Source organism: Macaca nemestrina, chromosome 8 (assembly GCF_043159975.1).
Source record: "Macaca nemestrina isolate mMacNem1 chromosome 8, mMacNem.hap1, whole genome shotgun sequence".
NCBI lineage: Eukaryota > Metazoa > Chordata > Mammalia > Primates > Cercopithecidae > Macaca > Macaca nemestrina.
Window position 1 is genome coordinate 148,191,850 of NC_092132.1, and position 20,550 is coordinate 148,212,399.

The 20,550-nt window shown below is 37.7% G+C and overlaps 2 long non-coding RNA genes across 2 annotated transcripts in view; one reads left to right on the top strand and one right to left on the bottom strand.

The window, feature by feature from the left end:
* LOC105464181 (uncharacterized) overlaps window positions 1-20,550 on the top strand; it is a 176,595-nt gene that overhangs the window by 119,589 nt on the left and 36,456 nt on the right. The gene's annotated exons all lie outside the window — the stretch shown is intronic.
* Window positions 1-20,550, bottom strand: part of LOC139355947 (uncharacterized) — a 268,335-nt gene that overhangs the window by 825 nt on the left and 246,960 nt on the right. Inside the window, exon 2 of the long non-coding RNA XR_011607294.1 lies at window positions 6,001-6,102. This is a non-coding gene — a long non-coding RNA (uncharacterized lncRNA). The remainder of the gene's footprint in view (window positions 1-6,000; window positions 6,103-20,550) is intronic.

The window sequence follows — 20,550 nt, forward strand, 5'->3', positions numbered from 1 at the left end:
TACACTGTTTTACATTATGTAAAGTTTACCTATTTAAAATCAAGGCAATTTTTTTCTAATAATATCAGCAATAAACTGTATTGACATCCACATGAAATTCAGGGCAATTTTCACACTTATTTATTTTAAACCAGTACTGGCTGTTATTGATCTGAAAACTGAGATGAATATTTTTTATTTTAGGTTACAAATCTTACATGTCAAGATATAAAATTATGTTTGCATTCTGGTTTATAACCATAAGAATTATTCAGATGAAAATAGTTTAAATGGAATTGTATGCTACTCATCAGTCCTTCTATCCTTTGGCCCAATGGCAAAACTTAGCCAGTGCCACTGAAGGTGGTATATGTGGTCTGAGGCTATGACAGGCAGGTGTGCCTGTGTCTAGGATCTGCAGAGGGGCTCTCTGTAGGGTGAACCTGCAAAACTCCCTCTAGACTGAGTCCTACAGCAGCACATTCTTACTATGAGGCACTCACTGTCACTGATCCATGGGAAGTTTTTGGAGGATGGGGCTGGGAAAGGGGAGAAACAGGAAACATGACAGGAAAATACAAAAGGAAACTGTGCTCCAGGAGGCCAGGGCCCCTCCTTGGGACCCTGGACATTGGATAATCTAGGAGAAGAGTGCTACCCTCTGAGAGCAGAGAGACCAATTTTGTTTTCTGGAACCCTGTGGCAGGATCCAATTGTAAGCAATTGAAATGCAGCACCAATGCATCTGCCTTCCACTCCTTAGCAAAGTGCCTCCTGCCATTTAAGGATAACAGAATCATTTCTCTTCAACACCTTCCCATTCCCAGTGTTAGGAAAGTATCCTGGACTAATGCATCTAGCTTTTCGTATTAGCCATGGGAAAGGGGGTCAGCTCGCTAAGGCCACAATCTCTACTCAGAGGACAGATTGTAACAGATGCATGTCTGGTTGATTATTTTCTAGTTATATCACTTTTGCAGCTTTTCTACTTTGGAGTTCCTCAGTGTGATTTATCAGGGTGCATTCTGTGGATACTCCCCCATAAAGGGCTGTAGGAAGTCCACTTTCTAAGCCTTTTGATATGGTTTAGTTGTGTCCCCACCCCGAATCTCATCTTGAATTGTAGCTCCCATAATTCCCACTTATCGTGGGAGGGACCCCGGTGGGAGGTAATTGAATAATGGGGGTGGGTCTTTCCTGTACGGTTCTCATAATTGTGCATAAGTCTCATGAGATCTGATGTTTTATGAAAAGGAGTTTCCCTGCACAAGCTCTCTCTTCCCTACCACCATGTAAGATGTGACTTTGCTTCTCCTTTGCCTTCTACCATGATTGTGAGGCCTCCCCAGCCATGTGGAACTGTGAGTCCATTAAACCTCTTTTTCTTTATAAATGACCCAGTCTCAGGTATGTCTTTATTAGCAGCATGAGAACAGACTAATACACCCTTCTATTGTCTCCAAACATAAATGAAGACCTAAAAGTATAGCACTCCTAGTCCACTGTTTGGTACAAAAGTGGTCTTTAATAATATTTGTCGAATAAATTACTGAATATAGAATTTTAAGTCATATGCTTTTCTATTTTTAACTCTGAAAAATTCTTTTTTTTTTTTTTTTTTTTTGAGACGGAGTCTCGCTGTGTCTCCCAGGCTGGAGTGCAGTGGCATGATCTCGGCTCACTGCAAGCTGCGCCTCCCTGCAAGCTGCGCCTCCCGGGTTCACGCCATTCTCCCGCCTCAGCCTCCCAAGTAGCTGAGACTACAGGCGCCCGCCACCACGCCCGGCTAGTTTTTTGTATTTTTAGTAGAGACGGGGTTTCACCATGTTAGCCAGGATGGTCTCGATCTCCTGACCTCGTGATCTACCTGCCTCGGCCTCCCAAAGTGCTGGGATTACAGGCTTGAGCCACCGCGCCCGGCCGAACTCTGAAAAATTCTGATGTTAGGAAGAAGAAATCTGCATTCAGCATAATTTTTCTTTCTGTGTCATTGATCTAATTTTTCCACTTTAATACTTGAAGATTATTTCCTTTCCCTTCAAGTGTAAAACTTTCATCAGATGGGGTCTACGTGTTCGATTTTTTGTAAAGGAAATTTTGCTGCTATCCAGAATGCTCTTCAACTAGCAGATTGAGACCTTCCATCCCAGAATTTCTTTTTTCCTATTATGCATTTAGTGTTGCTTTTTTGTCACTGTGTGTCTTTTCAAGGAACACAAATTACATGCAATTTCATGTTAATTATACCTATTTTATATCTTCTCTCAGATTATGTTTAACTCTTTGTCTTTCTTATTCATGAACATGGGGTGGTTTCTTAAGCTTTTTATCTGCTCTATTGATTCAATTTTCTACAGTATTGGTTCTTTTCAACTGATTCTAGTGTACATTATATTTCTATAATGAAACTTTTGCTTTTATTAAATACAAACTATTCCTAATTTAATTTGACTCTCCTTAGATTTTTGTTTGCCTCTTGGTCATATATTTTTAGTATCTGTCTATAGCCTTATAATCCAAGATTTCATACAGTTTTTTATGAAAGATATGCTTTCTATTGGGATTATGAAAGTAGATACTTCAGAAATGTCTTTCTGCGGTGAATCGTGTGTTCTCATTTTGTATTATGTTTTCCTTCCCTTTTTTCTTTTGTTTTAAAATCTTTATTAGGCCTTTCTTTTTCTGTTTACTCATTGTAAATCATGTAAATTTTATCCACGTCTGGTACTTTACTGGATCAATTCTTGTGGAATCTGTTACTGCATGTCTTTAGTGACCTAATCTTTGACTTCAAAAATGTGCTTAAACCTAGGAAGAGAAGGAACTCAATCTAGTCCAGGGGACTTTAAATGCCTCCTGAGTTCAGAGACGTCTGCAGGGCTTAAAGCCAATAAGCTGTTCGGTATACTTTATTTGTGATTAGGGCCTTAAGTAAAGCATAATCTTCTTATCAAATTAAAATCTAATTTTTTTTTTTTTTTTGAGACCGAGTCTCGCTCTGTCACCCAGGCTGGAGTGCAGTGGCCGGATTTCAGCTCACTGCAAGCTCCGCCTCCCGGGTTCCCGCCATTCTCCTGCCTCAGCCTCCCGAGTAGCTGGGACTACAGGCGCCCGCCACCTCGCCCGGCTAGTTTTTTGTATTTTTTAGTAGAGACGGGGTTTCACCGGGTTAGCCAGGATGGTCTCGATCTCCTGACCTTGTGATCCGCCCGTCTCGGCCTCCCAAAGTGCTGGGATTACAGGCTTGAGCCACCGTGCCCGGCCAAAATCTAATTGTTAAAAATACATGGGTTATTTTATTAAACACTTGGATATACTATTTGGTCCAAAAAGAAATACATAAGTTCAGACTGTATAAAAGGAGAATTTATTTTCAAGAAATTACTCTGAAATTATTCAGGGGTCACTATTCAGTGTGAATATTCACATAAAGAAATAACCTTTATGATAAACAATTAGAGTTCTATGGCACAGCTTCTCAGAATACATAATAACTACAGGTCAAGAAAGTGTGGTCATGGTTTAAACTGCATAAAATTTCAGCATCACTATTCCTTTTTATTAATCAAAAAGAAAGGATATGTGGGAATGTTATAATTTTATGAGATAATGAAGAGTTCACATAGAATTTATATTCATATCTATATATCTGTAAGAGTATCTCCATATACATCTACATCTATTTCTGTACTAAAAGATAAGCTGACATCAGTCTGAACTTGTGTGACTTTTAAACTCACCACTTTCTGTAATTTTTAGTAACACAGTGTTTTCAGGTAAAATATAGAACCACCACTTGAATATAAATTTCAGATAGACAATGGATAACTTTTTTCAGTATGAGTATGTCCAAATATCACATAGGACATATTATTTATCCTAATAAAACAGTTTATTTGAAATTTTAATTTAACTGTATATTCTATATTTTATTTGCTAAATATGGCATCCCATATTAGAATTGTTTTAAAAATCATTCAAAATGCTGCTTATAAATGTATATTTAAGTATATTCCAGTTATGAAATTGGAATGTAATCTTATCTTTCCAAATCTAATTTTGAATTAAGAAAATAGAATTTCTAATGGAAAAGCCCACTGACCTTTGGATTAAAGCAGGATGTCATGAATAGTCAATAATCTTGTATAACAGCATTCTCAATGAGATATGTTGTGCAAGAAAGATATAAAATTATATTCTTCTGATTCTGTAGGCTGTTTACTCTGTAGAGAGTTTCTTTTGTTGGTGCAGAAGCCTTTTAGTTTAATTAGATCCCATTTGTCAAATTTTGCTTTTGTTGCAATTGCTTTTGGCATCTTCATTATGAAATACTAACCTTTGCCTATGTCCTGAGGGGTATTGCCTAGGTTCTCTTCTGGGATTTTAATAGTTTTGGTTTTATTTGTAAGTTTTTAATCCATGTTGAGTTGATTTTTATATTGATATGTGGTATAGGAAAGGGGCCCCATTTGACTTTTTTACCTATTGCTAGCCAGTTCTCCCAGCATTTATTACACAGGGAATTCTTTACCCATTGCTTGTTTTGTCAGGTTTGTTAAAGATTAGACGGTTGTAGGTGTGCAGACTAAATGCCCATTAATGATAGACTGGATAAAGGAAATGTGGTACATATACACCATGGAATACCATGCAGCTATAAAAAAGAATGAGATCATGTCCTTTGCAGAGACATGGATGGAGCTGGGGGCCATTATCTTTATCAAACTAAAACGGGAACAGAAAACCAAATACCACTGTGAATATTCAGTGGCAGTAATTTACTCAAATTTGTGCTTTATTCTCTAGAAATCTTTCCTAGATCCTTCAAGCTACAGTGAATCTCTTCTCCTGGCTTCCATTTTGGCTTTTTTAGGGAAGAGAGGAATTTTTAGAGTGATTAGCTCAGAGTGCTTATATTAGTAATATTTTATATTACATCAGTAAATTTTGTGCCTATTTTGCAATAGGCACTATGGAGTTAGTTCACTATGGGACTATGAAGTTAGACCATGAGATATTTGGTTCTCTAGATGGCTAGAAATGATAGTACCCAAAGAATGAAGGGAAAAAGAAGGAAATCAACTAAAGACATATATAGCAGGGTGGGTAAGGGCTCAGGTGGAGAGGACAAGCATAGGGGGTTGGAATCTCAGGTCCACTAGGTACTAGTTGGGTAAACTGGGGAAAGTTACTTGCTTTCTCTGCACCTCAAATGTTCTGTATGTAGAGAGACAATACATACATAATAATGAAGGCTACATATGCATGTATACATACAGGTATGTAATATATATACGTAATGCACTTATAACTAGTGAGATCACAATAAATGCCATTATCAATACTTGACTTTAATCAATACTTGTCAATTAATTTGTATGAGGTTTTTAACTCTAAGCTTTCAAACCTGGATGATTTTGGAGTTTGTGTTGTGTGAAGAACTGTTAAGGGTCTGAGGTTTTACCCTGCTTGCAAACTAACAAATTAGCTTTCCATAGTTTCCCAGGTTCTGGTAGAAGCCATGAGCCTCTGAGATCAACAATGAAGGACAGGTTAGTACCCACAGCAAGAGTGGCAGTCAGAGAATCATTTTTATGCAAGTTCTCTGAGCCCTGATTCCCTCAGGATGATACATGGAGTCCAGATGTCACTTGCATGTGTAATGGAAGCCTGAGGTTGGGAAACCAAATCTTTTATAATGGGCAGTAAGCCTGCCTGCCCTTTGCTTTAGAGAGAGACAATCTGCCTTCTGAAGATGTTTGCTATAGAACCATTCCTGAAACAATAGTCTGGAACAAGGAGAAGTCACTTCCATACATCACAAGACCGACACGGAGACACAGGAGACGCATGAAAAATTGTCTCCCCACACAGAGGGAACATAGAATTAGGCTGAAGGGAATGAGTGGGGTGGTATGCAAGCTAGGGTTTGTGTTACCCATGTTAAATAGCAGGTCTGAAAATGAAAAGATAAGGGTAGAAAAAGAGTAACAATTTGAGATTATTGCATTCTTGCACTACCTCTTTAAAATCTTGGCTCCAGGGTTTTTAAACCCGATGTTCCCATTTTCCACCAACATCTTGAGAAGTGTTTTATCTGAAGCACCTTTCCATTTTCTGTATCTAAGAGAAGAATTAAAATTTTCCAGGTGAATTTTGCAGTATGCTAGCTTGTGGCAACATATCTTCAAAAGCAGTGTCTTTTTGAGTTTCCTGTTACTTTATAATCTTGTAGAAATGCAACTCCACAAACTGTTTTCAGTAAAATGGAACATACTATCCCTTTTATGACTGCCTTTGTCAGCATACTATGACTACTACTAAGTATCAATGTGCTTAAAATCCTGTGATGTGAATATTAAGCAAGTTTTAATGGTAATCCATTTCTCTATTCTTTTTTTTCTTTTTATAGAACTTCTAAAGTAGTATTTACCAAGCTTGAGGAGTTTAGAAAAATTCAAATTATCTGATAAGGGAAGAATATGATAATATCATTGAAATGTGCTTAGAACCTGCTACTTAGGTTGACACCTAATAGTATTCTTCATCACGTGAATGTCCAGGACCAGGCAGAGGAAGAGAACAGCTACTCCAAAGCCATTTTCCAATTTCATACAACTGTGCCTGTAAGACAACATGGAGAGAACAGCTACTCCAAAGCCATTCTCAAATTTCATACAACTGTGTCCGTAGGACAACATGTCAACCTCCATATAAAGTAACCAGATACAAAACAATCCTTGCTTAGGGTGAGCAAATTATCTGGACATAATTCTCTGAACCTGGCTTATATTTGGCCCCTGTGTCTCTTGAGGGCAGAGAAGTATATGTTTCCACGTTTAAAAGTGTGGGCAGGAATTTCTTGTCTTTAAATTAGATCACAAGATGATTATAATCCCAGATAATTCATGTATATGAAAAAAACTCATTGGTGACCAAAGGTCAAAATTTATTTTCTGACAAGTATGGACAGAGGGAAAAGTTAACTGAATTAAGTCACAGACCTAAAGATCTTCCACCCTTTCGAAGGACATCATGAGAAGAAAATGCAGTGACTTCTAGGTAACGCTTCAGGGTGCATGGTGCTTGTACTTCACGTCAGTTATGTGACATGGTATTATTATTAACAGCTACCTTCTACAGACTTGCAGCAGGTCACACCCACTTAGTGACCTACAAACATTAATCAAGGAATTTAAGGCAAAAAGTCATGCACTTTTTGTAGCTTTATTGTTTGCTTTTCAACTGTGTATGCGTGCGTGTGCACATGTGTGTTTGTATACATAGTTACACACGAATGGAAAGATGGAAGAATGTATGGATAGACAAACAGATATGGATAGGTCAATGGGGTGGATGGATAGATAGATGGATGGTTGAATGGATGGATGGACGGATAGTTGAATGAGTGGTTGGGTTGGGTTGGTGAGTAGATGATCACACAGTTGGATAGGTAGATGGATAGATGAATGATTGGATTAATGAATGGATGAATGATTGGGTAGGTAAGTGGTTAGTTGGTTAGAGAGATGCGTAGATAGGGAGATAGATATACCTCATGCTGTTGGAAGTTGCTGTGTTGCACTGACTTAGTATCACACATTGAATAGGATGAGGGAGAAGGAGGCAAATGACTTGCTTTTTCACTGTGTTAATAGTGTCTTTTGATTCAGAGGTTTTAAAATTGTGGTTCCAATTCAGTGATGTGCCCAATACACATCACTTAATGACAGGGTTACCTTCTGACAAATGTACCATTAGGTGATTTTGTCATTGTGGGAACATCATACAGTGTATCTGTATAAACACAGATGCTGTAGTTTCCTACACACCTAGGCTCTATGGTATTTGAATGGATGGATAGATGGTTGGATCAATAGTTGGGTTAGGGGATTGGTGAGTGGATGATCACATGGTTGGATAGGCAGATGGATACATGAATGGTTGGATTGCTGAATGGATGAATGATTGGGTGGGTAAGTGGTTAGTTGGTTAGAGGGATACATGGATAGGGAGATAGATATGGCCTATTTCTCCTAGGCAGCTGTAATGGAATACTTCATCTTAATCCAATAAACTAATTTGAGGCATTGTTGAAATCTTTCAATGTTTAGTCTCCCATTATCTTTTCAACAGTAATAGCAAATATTTGTTCCAATGAGACCATGCAGATAACTCTTGAAAACTATACTAGTAACTCTATGTTGTGAAATTCTAAGCTCAAATATCATTTTTTTATCTAACTTGTCCTCTCTAAAAATTTTTGGCAGGATCAACTACTTCCTGTTTCTTTAACATGTGTAATGGTGTATATATATTTCAGAAAATAAAATGCACCGATTTTAAGTGTACAATTCAATAAACTTTAAAAAAATTTACTGAGTTGTGCAAACATCACCACCATCCAATTTTAGAAAATGTTTATCCCCCCCAAAATGTCTAGTGTGTCTATCAGCGAGTTACTCTCATTTCTACTCCCAGCCCCAGACAGCCATTACACTCCTTTCTGTCTATATAGATTTGCCTTTTCTTGAATTTCATATAAATGGAATCATATGATATATGTGGCATTTTTGTCTCCTTTTACTTAGTCTAATGTTTTTGAGGTTTATGTATGTTTTAGCATGTATCAGTTCTTTGTTCCTCTTTATTGCCAAATAGTATTCAATGTTATACATAGACCATGTTTATTTATTCACATATTAGTTGATGGACATTTGGATTGTTCCTACTTCTTGACATTTATGAATAATTATGCTATAAACACTAGTGCCTTCCCTTTGTCAACCTGATGCCAACCTGGTGAAACCCCATCTCTAGTAAAAGTACAAAATATTAGGCAGGCATGCTGGTCTGCACCTGTAATTCCAGCTACTTGGGAGCTAAGGTATGAGAATCACTTGAAACTAGGAGGCGTAGGTTGCAGTGAGCCGAGACAAGCACCACTGCACTTGAGCCTGGGTGACAGAGCAAGACTCTGTCTCCAAAAAAAAAAAAATAGTAATAAATAAAATTAAATAAAAATAAATAAATAAATAATTTATCAGGTAGCTATCTAGGGGAGTAATTGCAGGATCATGTAGTAATTTGTATTAACTTTTTCAGAATATGCAAAACTATTTTCCAAAGTGGCTACAACATTAGACATTCCAGCCAGTACTTGCCGTCTCCCCTCTTTTTTGGGGGTGGGGGTGGGGGATTGGAGCTTCTGGGTCATCTCCCTGTCTTAGTTCACTGACATCAGCCCCTATTTCTTGGCTGCCTTTGATGGGCTGTTCTCAGGCCCCAACATCTAAAATTGGAAGGATCTTAAAGTTCATTTTTTAGATAAGCTTTCTTCTCTTATCTATAATTACATAGGGGATTTCATCCAGTCTCAGGACTTTAAAAGCTTTTTCCCTGATAATTTTATGTATTTGTATCTTCAGGCCAGACCTTTCCCCATGAATGGACACTCCCTTCTGTCTACTGGATATCTTCCCCTCGATATACAACAGACATTTCAAAATCAGGGTGTTCATAGCTGAAATCATGATTCCTGCCCCACACTCTGCCTCCCAAATTCCTCTTTCTATATTCTATGTCCTTTCCTTCTCAATAAATGCAAGCTCATCGTTAACAGTTGATCAAGCTAAACATTTCTTCACATTCAAATCTAATCTGTCAGCAAATCCTGTTAATTCTACCCCCCAATATGTTTAATCTGTTCCTTCGTTTCATTCTACTTCCAAATAGTTCCACGAATTCCTATTTTACTAAGAATAAAAGTCAAATTACTTGCCAAAGTCACTGGGAATTACTACCTTACATGATTTGGATTTGTTGCTAACCCTATTGTCCTTCTCCTGTAAGTTTTCACTTCCTCACTCCATTCCAGACACACTGACCTCTTCACTGTTACTTTAAATTTCCAATATTCTCACCACTGGCTTCATCTGCCTAAATCCCAACCCTTTGCCCCAGCCACCTTTATGACTTTCCATCTCTTCTTGCTGAAATATCACCATATCAGAGATAACTTCCCTATCTTTTATGAAACATCAACTACATGCATCCTTCAGCCTTGCACTTTTTACCTTTCTCTGATTGATTTTTCTATATTTTGCTAATTTTTACATGGCATACAGGTTGACCGTTATTCAAAATGCTTGAGACTAGAGGTGTTTTGGATTTTGGAATATTTGCATTTACATAATGAGATATCTTGGGGGAAGGAACCCAGGTTTAAATATGAAGCTTATGTTTTATATATACCTTATACACATAGCCTGAAGGTAACTTTATACAATAGTTTAAATGATTTTGTGCATTAAACCAGTTTTGGCTGCATCCCATCACAAGAGATCGGGTGTAGCAATTTTCTCCTTATGTTGTCATGTCAGTGGTCAAAACATTTTGGATTTTGGAACATTTTGGATTTCGGACCCTTTCAACTGGATGCTTAACCTGTGTAATATATTTGTTAATTGTCTATGTCCTTCCATTAAAATGGAAGATCTATAAAAGCAGGGAAAGTGTCAGATTCATTCGCTGCTGTATTCTCAGGGCTTGAATGATTCCCAGTATTGTAGTTTCTGAATACATATTTATTGAATAAAAGATTAAATAATAAACTACTATCAGAACAAGAATAAAAGAAGATTCAAGCAAAAGTAGACCTGGGTTAGTGCCCAGGTGATTAGGGTGTTTTTAAAATCAAATTTCTATTTTACCTTCTTTTTCATAACAGCAGACTAGTTTGTCTTTGAATAAACATTCCTCCTCCATCCTAAAGTGCATGTGGCAGAGTCAGGAAAGCTGATTCATTCATAATATTTTTAGGACCCTCTAGACTGTTTTCACAGTGGCTCCACCAATTTACAATCCCAGCAACAGGGATTTCATCATCCTTTTCTCCATTTCATCATCCCACACTTGTTGTCTTTTGTCTTTTTGATAATGGCCATTGTAACAGGTGTGAGGTGATAGCTCATGGTTTTGATTTGCATTCTCTAATACCGATGCTGAGCAGATTTTCATATACATGTTTGCCCTTTGTACATCTTTTTTGAACAAATGTCTTTTCAATTCTTTAGCCCATTCTATAATTGGGTTATTTGTATTTTTACTTTTGGGTTGTAAGAGCTCCTTATATATTTTGGATATTGACCCTGTATCAGATATGTGGTTTATGAATATTTTAAACAGAAGCACCATAGGATTCAACAATACTACTTCTAAGCATATATTCAAAGAAATTGAAATCAGGGTCTTGAAGACATAGCTGCACTGCCAAGCTCACCGCATTGTTATTCACAATAGTCAGGATATGGCAGCAACCTAAATGCCCATTGATACATGAATTGATAAACTATGATATCTACTATTATTCAGCCTTAAAAAATAAGGAAATCCTGCCATTTTCAGCAACATGGATGAAACTGGAGAACATTATGTTAAGTGAACTAAAAGAAAGCACAAAAGGATAAATACTACATGATAGCACATATATGAAGTATCTAAAATAACCAAACACATAGAAGTGCAGAGAGGATAATGGTGGCTGTCAGAGGGACAAATCGGGAGGTATTAGAGTACGAAGTCTGTCCTGCAAAATGAATAAATCCTAGGGCTCTATGGGGCAGCATGGTGCCCATAGTTAATGATACCGTGTTGGATACTTAGACCTTTGCTAAGAGGGTAGATATAACGTTAACTGTTCTTATTTAAAAGAATAAATAGGGTGGGAGGAAACTTGGAGGTGATGGATAGGTTTATGGCATGGATTATGGTGATACATTGATGAGTATATACTTATCTCTAAACTTGTCAAGTTGCATACACTGAATATACATACACTTTGTATATCTATCATACCTCAATAAAGTAGTGTAAAAACAAGTTGAAGTGTTCTGGGCAAATTGGAATAATTGGATATCCTGAAAAATAAAAAGGAAATTGACTTGGTCTCATTGTAGAAGGTTGGCACGTGATCCAATCAGGTGCCCTCCTGGAATTTTAGTGTCACAAAGTCTGAAATCAACAGAAGCTTATTCATCCTGACAGTGGCATCTATCAATTATCTAAATCCCAAGAGCTCCTCTGACTTTGACTTTTGTTGAATCTTAAGGTTTTTAGCCTTCCTTTTGGTTCCCTTCACTATGACTATCCTACCAAATAATATATATTTGTTTATTTCTACTGTTAAGTATCTCAACAGATATTAACAGATTAAAAAAGGTCAACTACATTTTCACAACTAAGTGTAAACTATTCAGGAGGTTCTTAGGGGAACTGAATGAGTTAATGCCTCATTTGACATTCATGATTCATTTGTTCATTCACTCAACATGTATTTACTGAGCCTCTGTCATATACTGACAGAACACTCTGCTTTGTATGTACACAAATGGCTCTTTCATTAAGAATTTCAGAATCTAATAGAGAATAATCAAATTTCAATATCTATGCAGGGTACATAGCGTCGGTATGAAGACAAGAGTGATTGTACTGGTGACTGAGAGGGCCACGAAGGGCCAACAGAGTTTCCTAAGCTTCAGCTGGAGCCTGGGAAGATGAGTAGGCATTTTCAGGTAGACAAGGAAAGGCAGGGTAGGGAATAGGGAAAGGCTTTGGATTCAGAGTGGGCATGTGGAATTTTCGGGAAGTGGGAATTCCAGGTAGGATGCTGGGCAGCATAGGGAGCCTCTTGGTCTTGGTTTATCTACATAGATACCTAAAACTAGGTTATAAGAAAATGGCATCTCATTAGTATCACTTTCCCCAGAAGACGGCGAGGGTGCTTGAAGTTCTCTGGAAGTTCAACATCCAAATCTCTCCTTTTTCCACACTGCAGGTCTCAGTACCTGATAGAGTGAGACATGGGCAAAAACTTAGGAAAGTGTATGGCAGATAAATGCCCATTGATTCAATATTTGGACAGTCATAGAGAAAATGATATTTTGTGAAATTATCTTTCTGCTGTATTATTCCTAAGGATGCTTAAAATGAAACACAAGCACTCTGAATAGCTTTGAGGACAAAGACAGAAAACTCTGAACAGCAGGTGGCCACTTACGCTTCCTTAGCACAGCTTAGAAAAAGCAACTCCTTGTATAGTGATATGATCAAAATAGGGATCTGATATGATTGAACTCATTTTATTGTACAGATTCACATGACTGAAGACAGGACTTAATGTTTAGAAACCATGCAGGAGAAATTAGAGAAGACACCTCCTGATAGGAATCATAGTACAGTTGAGCCTAGGATGCTATCGTAACCATCCATTTTAAAAAATGTTTCCTAGTGAATTGTGTTTTCAGACCATACAGAAGTATGTAAAGAAAGATGTTTAGAAATGTGAGGAACCAACATGAAGTTCATTTTCTGGCCTTTGGCTGAACTAGAGGGAAAGAATTTGATATGCCAATTTTTGATGAATCAATTTGTTCCCCTTGGAACTGGTATGCCACATTATTACCAGAATATAAAAGAGTTAAACCAATCTCCAATGCTTGACTTGTTGATCTTCTCTGGCATACAAGTGAAACATTTGTGAAAATAAAGAACAATGCACCCTCCACAATAAACTTATAATTAATTATTGAAAGGCACAAAATTTTTGTGCACCTGCCATGTGCCTGGTCTTATACTAGCTCCTGGTGATACATGAATGACCGTGATACACAACCTGGACAACAAGGTCCTTTCCTTTCGCAGCTTCATTTTAGTGCTATGGAAAGTAATTCTCTAGGAAGGGAAGCTTTCCTAAAACTACCTCCAAATTCAAAATCTATGTAGTAAACATTAAAGTTCCAAAACAAATATATTGTTTAATATACACTATACATTTTAATTTTGAATAGCTTATGCAGTTAATAGGTGAATCAGATGATTATTTATATAGAACCATGACCCAGGAATATGGAAATCTTTGTATGTGATCATAAGATCTTCAAAACAAAGCTGGTCTCACAACTGCTCAGGAAGAGGAAATATATCTTTTCTTGTTCTAATGAATCTTGTGTGTTTTGTGACTGAAGAACATTGCCAAGAATTTTTGGCCCCTCTGTAGGGTTCATACTGGTAGAGTTGATTTTATGATCCTATAATAATAATTTTTCCTTCTGTTCTAGTTAAAAGCTTGTCAGGTTCTCATTACACTCAGATTCTAATTTCTGAATTGAGTCTGTTTCGCCTTGGCAAATCAACAAGCACAAATCACATCACAAATCATTGTTGGTTATAGCATTATGTCTCACAAAGTATGGTATGGAGTTTTGGCTTCTGTACCTTTGTCTCAATTTTATGTCAGTTCTGTATAGTTTGGATTGCAGAGGGTTGTGGAGGGTGTGTGTGTGTGTGTATTTAAGCAAAGAGCAAGGTGAGAGGATTTTAAGAATAAAGAAGATGCTGCATTCCAGGTGGATGGTGGACAATTCACTTGGTACAATGCAAATCAATTTAAATAACAGCACATTAGAGGATAGTTACTATTTAGAAGAATGGCAAAATTTAATTACCCCTGTCAAAAATCCATATTCCTTTCTTTCCTGTGAATTCTCATTTTGAGCAGTGAGATGGCATACACACATTTAATATATTATTAGCAGATAATAGCAGTGTTACTTCTGGATTGTCAACATTCTGACTATAGTGAAGGCAAGATCATCTTCTGTGTCTTGTGCAGCATATTGGAAATATGTCACGCATGACTCCTTTTGACCTTTTTAGGAAGAATTAGTTATATTCAAGGTGCTATTTTGACTTGTATTGCCAAGGGACTGTAGTTTGTTAGTAAAAATTATTGAGTGTTAAGGAAGGCTATAAAGAATGAACAGAAGAGGAGAAAACCCAGTGGGCATTGGCTGCATCTGCTCTAATCCCCTGGGATGAAGTGATAGCAGAAATGATAAATACTGGACCACTTTCCAAGAGTTCCAAATTACATGGCACCATACCCCAGGGGAAGTTTAACTTCCTAGACATCTGTTGGGTTACAAATACAGCGATCCCATGCTTCCTAAATTATGCTGGGGACAGCTTTATGATGCAGCAAGTTAGAATCTAACCAGAGTTGAAGTCATTCTGACTTAACTTGAGAAAAACAAAGAGAACTTGTATCAAAGTGTTGGGCAAAAAGAGAGGTGGACGCATAGGGCTTGGAGCAGGTCTGGCTCATCAAGACAAGGGCAAGTTGACATAGGGGCTGGAACAAACATATATTTAAGCAAAGAAGTACACAAAAAAAATTTCTTTGACCTATTTCTTTAGAAAATTACATTTTTGAGAAATCTGGATTAGTGACAGCAACAGCAACTTTTTCTCATGAGGCGATTGTGAATATTACCAAAAAATCAATTTTTCAAGAAAATATATTAAGTCTGCAGAAAAGAATTGTTGGACAATTTAAAAATGAAATATTTATCTCATACAGAGTCTGTATCATTTCTGTGCTGTATTCACACATGAATCCTCACATATTCCTGGAGATCTTTGGAAAAGGCGTGTTAGACCCTATCAGTGGCAGAGATACTAAGATACGTAACAAGGAAGAGCATGCACATCATTTACTTACTTTCCTCTCTAGGTGTATGATTATTCTACCTATCTCAGCCTCCCTTTTTCAGTGTGGTCAGCACATGACTGATTTCTAGCCAGGATGCAAAGTTGGCCAGGCCTAGTGGCTCACGCCTGCAATCCTAGGACTTAGGGAGGTTGAGGTGGGTGGATCACTTGAGATCAGGAGTTCAAGACCAGCATGGTGGCCAACATGGTGAAACCCCATCTCTATAAAAAAATTGTAAAACATTAGGGAGGGAAAGGGACATGATGAGTGTGCTCTCTTTACCCACTGGCAAAACACAAGGACTCTGAACCCCAGCAGGGGGCAGTGCCATGATGTGGGGGGAGCCTAGGAGTTTCTCAGTCTACCTGACAACCAGGAGTATCTCTTTTCAACTTTCTGTGGGAAAGAAAGAATTCTGTTGTTTTAAGACTATCAGATTTTATGGATTTATCTATTTTAGAAGCTAGTTGGTTTTGTTTTTCCCCCTCTAACTAATATGATTCTTAAATCAGACTTCATGGGAAGGAAAATCTATTAACTCTTTTCTATTTCAAGGACATTGTTCTATCCATTTTACAATCAGTTTTACCTCTGTTTATCTTGACTGGCTTAGGGATGTCTATTCAAATCAGGATGGAGCTGGAAGCCGTTATCCTCAGCAAACTAATACAGGAACAGAAAGTCAAATACCGCATGTTCTCATTTATAAGTGGGGGCTGAACAATGAGAACACATGGACACAGTAATAACACACACTGGGGCCTGTCAGGGGTGGGGTGGGGGGAGGTATAACATTAGGAAAAATAGCTGGTGCATGTGGGCTTAATACCTGGGTGATGGGTTGATAGGTGCAGCAAACCACAATGGCACATGTTTACCTTTGTAACAAACCCACACATCCTGGACATGTATTCCAGAACTTAAAATAAAAATTGAAATAAAGGCTGGGCACGGTGGCTCACACCTGTAATCCCAACACTTTGGGAGGCCAAGGCGGGTGGATCATGACGTCAGGAGTTCAAGACCAGTCTGGCCAAGATGGTGAAATCCCATCTCTACTAAAAATACAAAACTTAGCCAGGTGTGGTGGTGGGTGCCTATAATCCCAGCTACTTGGGAGGCTGAAGCAGAGAATGCTTGAACTTTGGAGGCTGAGGTTGCAGTGAGTCGAGATCGTGCCACTGCACTCCAGCCTGGGTGACAGAGCAAGACTCCATCTCAAATACATACATACGTATATACATACATACCTACGTATATACATACATACCTATCAGTAAATATTTGGTTAGAGCATTTATCTCTCAAGGTACCATCCTTGGTGTTGGGTAGATTTCATTGGATAGACTATGAAGTAGGAAATTCAAAATTATAAGAACAAACTTAGAGGAAGTGGGTAAACAAACTCTCACCCAAGCATGCCTTCTCCATGACTACAAAAGAAAATGGAAGAAAGCAGTTTATAAATGCACTATCAGGTTATATGGTTTCCACTTCATGGATAGCATTTTTTTTTTCCTATATGGTGTTTTTTATAGGCACCATTTTAAAACATATTCTTTATAATGTTATTTTTTTTCTTTTTGAATAATTGTATTTTTTCTAATATGTAAAAACTACCAATATTTCAGTTCCATTGCCTTGAGTAGACAACAGGAATCTCAGAGAATGTGCAATATTTAATAGGTTTATCAAAAGGCCATGCCAATAATGCCACTGTTATAACAAAATACCCTAAATGGGAACTATTTATGACAGATTAAAATACCTTAGTACCCGAATAAGCTGACTTAAAGGTGCAATAACAAATGGCTACATTTGAACTCTAAATATTTAAGAAATTGTGAGAGTCTTGTATTTGCTTATTCAACAAATAATGACTGAGCACCTAATTGCATGTAATGCATAGTGTTAAGCATTCTGTAGAATACAAAGAAAAAAAATAGAAAAAGGAAAATCATCTCCTAAAGCAATCATCTTGTACTTACAGTTCTCAAATAGGAGATTCAGGATGCTCTTGCATAATCAAGATTTATTTCTAGTATTGTACTAGAACTGAAGAAAACATGCTCTGAGTAATTAAAGGAAAGAAAACATAGCTCCATGGTTGACACAGAAGAGGCCTCCTGTTGGAGAAGCTATTTGTAGCGCTGAGTAGTAAAGTCTAACACACTGGCCCCCAGTACTGATAGATTTCCTGTTATACAGCGTTGCTAGTGATGCAGATTTATTCCTAAAATTAGAAACCAGCCTAAGCAGAGGCTCCTCATAAGACCATCTGAGGCACTTAATCTGATGTCCTCAATGGGTCTCACTCATTTCCCCCCACAAGGCACTGCTGCTCTATGGGTGTTAGTTATTATCAGGGACCTCCTATCCTACCGAGGTCACAGTCGATTTGAAAGTCTTTGGAAGAACATAGAAGTACAGAAGTATTTTTTTTTGTTCAGGTGACTGAGACTCAGCATCATTTTTTTCTTTTTTTTAAACAGGATCTTGCTGACACCCAAGCTAGAGTGCAGTGGTGCAATCTTGGCTCACTGCAGCCTCCAACTCCTGGGTTCAAGTGATTCTCCTGCCTCAGCCTCCTGAGTAGCTGGGACTACAGGCACCCACCACCACACCCGCCTAATTTTTTGCATTTATTTGGTAGAGATGGGGTTTTACCATGTTGGCCAGGCTGGTCTTGAACTCCTGATCTCAAGTGATCCACCCACCTCAGCCTCCCAAAGTGCTAGGATTACAGGCATGAGTCACTAGACCTGGCCAACTTAGCATCCTTCTTAAGCACCATAATGCAATTTGACACGACTTGATAAGAGGCATTGGATGAAGAAAGTGCTTTGTGGCTAGGGACTCTTTAGAGACTGCAAATAATTGCCCTGTTGATGTTGGGAAAGATTTGCAAAAATAGATTTTGTGCTTTATGATAGAAATAAGATAATCTAAAAGAATTTAACCACAAATTGTCTGCTAACTGATTTGGGGGACATCAGAACTGAGAAACCAAATGGAATAATGGATGCTAGCTAAGTTCCAGCAGTGACATTAAAGACTAAGAAGAAAGGCAACAGGACACTATAAGTTAAAAGTTTGGCTTGGAATTTCCTCATTTATTTATCAGCTTAATGCTGTTTCTAACACTAAACTTTTTCCTGTTGTAAGATGCAAAACTTTTGCACAATACTCACTGAAATCAGGAGGAAAAGTGCTTATTATATCTTGCTAAAAAGGCAGAATTTATTCCAGCAGCAGTAGATACATGGAGAAAGATACCTTCAAAGTCGGTTATATACATTTCAAATGGGGAGTTAATATATCTGTCTCTTATTCCTATCTTATTTTAACAGAAACGTTTCTTAAGGATTAAAATGTTATTTGAATACTTTGCTCACTCATTTAGTGAATTATTTTATCTAGTCTTTCCACTTTGCTACTCGTATTTTTTACGTCTTTTGACAAACCTATTAAACCTATTTATACATAGTATTATATTAGAAATTAAAGTTTGATTACTATTATAATTTATTCAACATCAGTGCTCTTTCATGTATATTTCAAGTAACTGTGACAAAAATTATATGAGGCAATCACCCTTTTCACAATATGCTCTTTTACATCTTTTGTTATCAGTGCTTGTAAAATTTGTATTTGTTATTTGAATTTATCATATCAGCCATCAACATATTGCTTAATTGAAGCAAGTATTTTTGTTCAGAGAAAATGTCTACTCTTTGATTAGCTGTTTCTTTAAAATGTGCTGATAAAAGCAAATTAGTTAGCTTTCTATTGGCTAATTTGCATGTTACCAACTTTAAAAGAAAATTAAACTATGTGTACATATTTACAAATGTGACTGTGACTCATAATTCATCTAAAGGTCAACCGGCAGATGTTTTTAGATTGATAATGTAACTAAAGTTCCAACTTTCTTAAGATAATTTAAGGATATATGTGAGGTCCTAACATCTCAATTTTAGGCATTGAAAATTCCTTGGAATGGGACACCTTTTGGTTTTGACACCTTTAACCATAAATAACATTAAAGGAGTCTCAAAATGTCATCGGAACTTGCACTTATATTTCAGCACTCGTTTTGGGCTCTTAGCATGGGATATGGGATATATTTTATGTAGCTGATAGCTGTTAGCCTTACCACTTTCAAAGACGTAATTTTAATCTTGAATCTAATGATACATATTTTTACTTGTCCTGGGCAAATGTAAAAATGCATTATAATCAAAACAATTTTTATACGTTGTAACTCTTGATTCAACCAATATTATGTTGGCATGCTAACAGCCACTTATAAGCACAGGATGTGAGGGTGATCTGGCTGTGACATCTGTCACCCCGTTGATCACCAGGGTTGATTTGGCTGATCTGGCTGGCTAGGTGGGTGACCCCTTCCTCCCTCACCACTCCACATGCGTCCTCCTGAGCTGCATGCTTGGTCGAAGAGGATGACCATCCCCGATAGAGGGTGACCAGTCTTTCATCAAGGGTATATGAGTAGCTGTGATCCCCTGCTAGAACCTCCAAAGAAGCTCTCAAGAACAATAACCGTTAATACGTATAGATACGTACCCTTCTCAGTTAATACAGTGTCCTTAGGATGAACTGCTGCTGGATAATTAAAGCCATAGAGGTTATGTTTGGCAATCCTGGAAATGAATCTATCAGCAAAATGCCAGATACCAGGAGTGCCCATGTAGAAACTGAAACTCAAGGGAGAACACTAGAGAAAAAAGAAGGTTACAACAATAGTTATTGTAGAGGTGTGGAGGGGCATGTCAGATACCTGATTTTGGAGTTTGAGAGAGGAAACTGATGATGGAATGGATCTGGGACCATCGTCTGACTCTGAAACACTTTGCCATCTCCATTGCCTTCGGTTCTTAATAGTGCTCCCAACTGGGACAGGGACACATCACAATTCTGAAACTGCCTTGTGTGGTGTGTTAGGATTTGACAATAGGGTAGGGAAGAGGGAAGAGAGCTCTGAGCCTGGGCATTGTCCA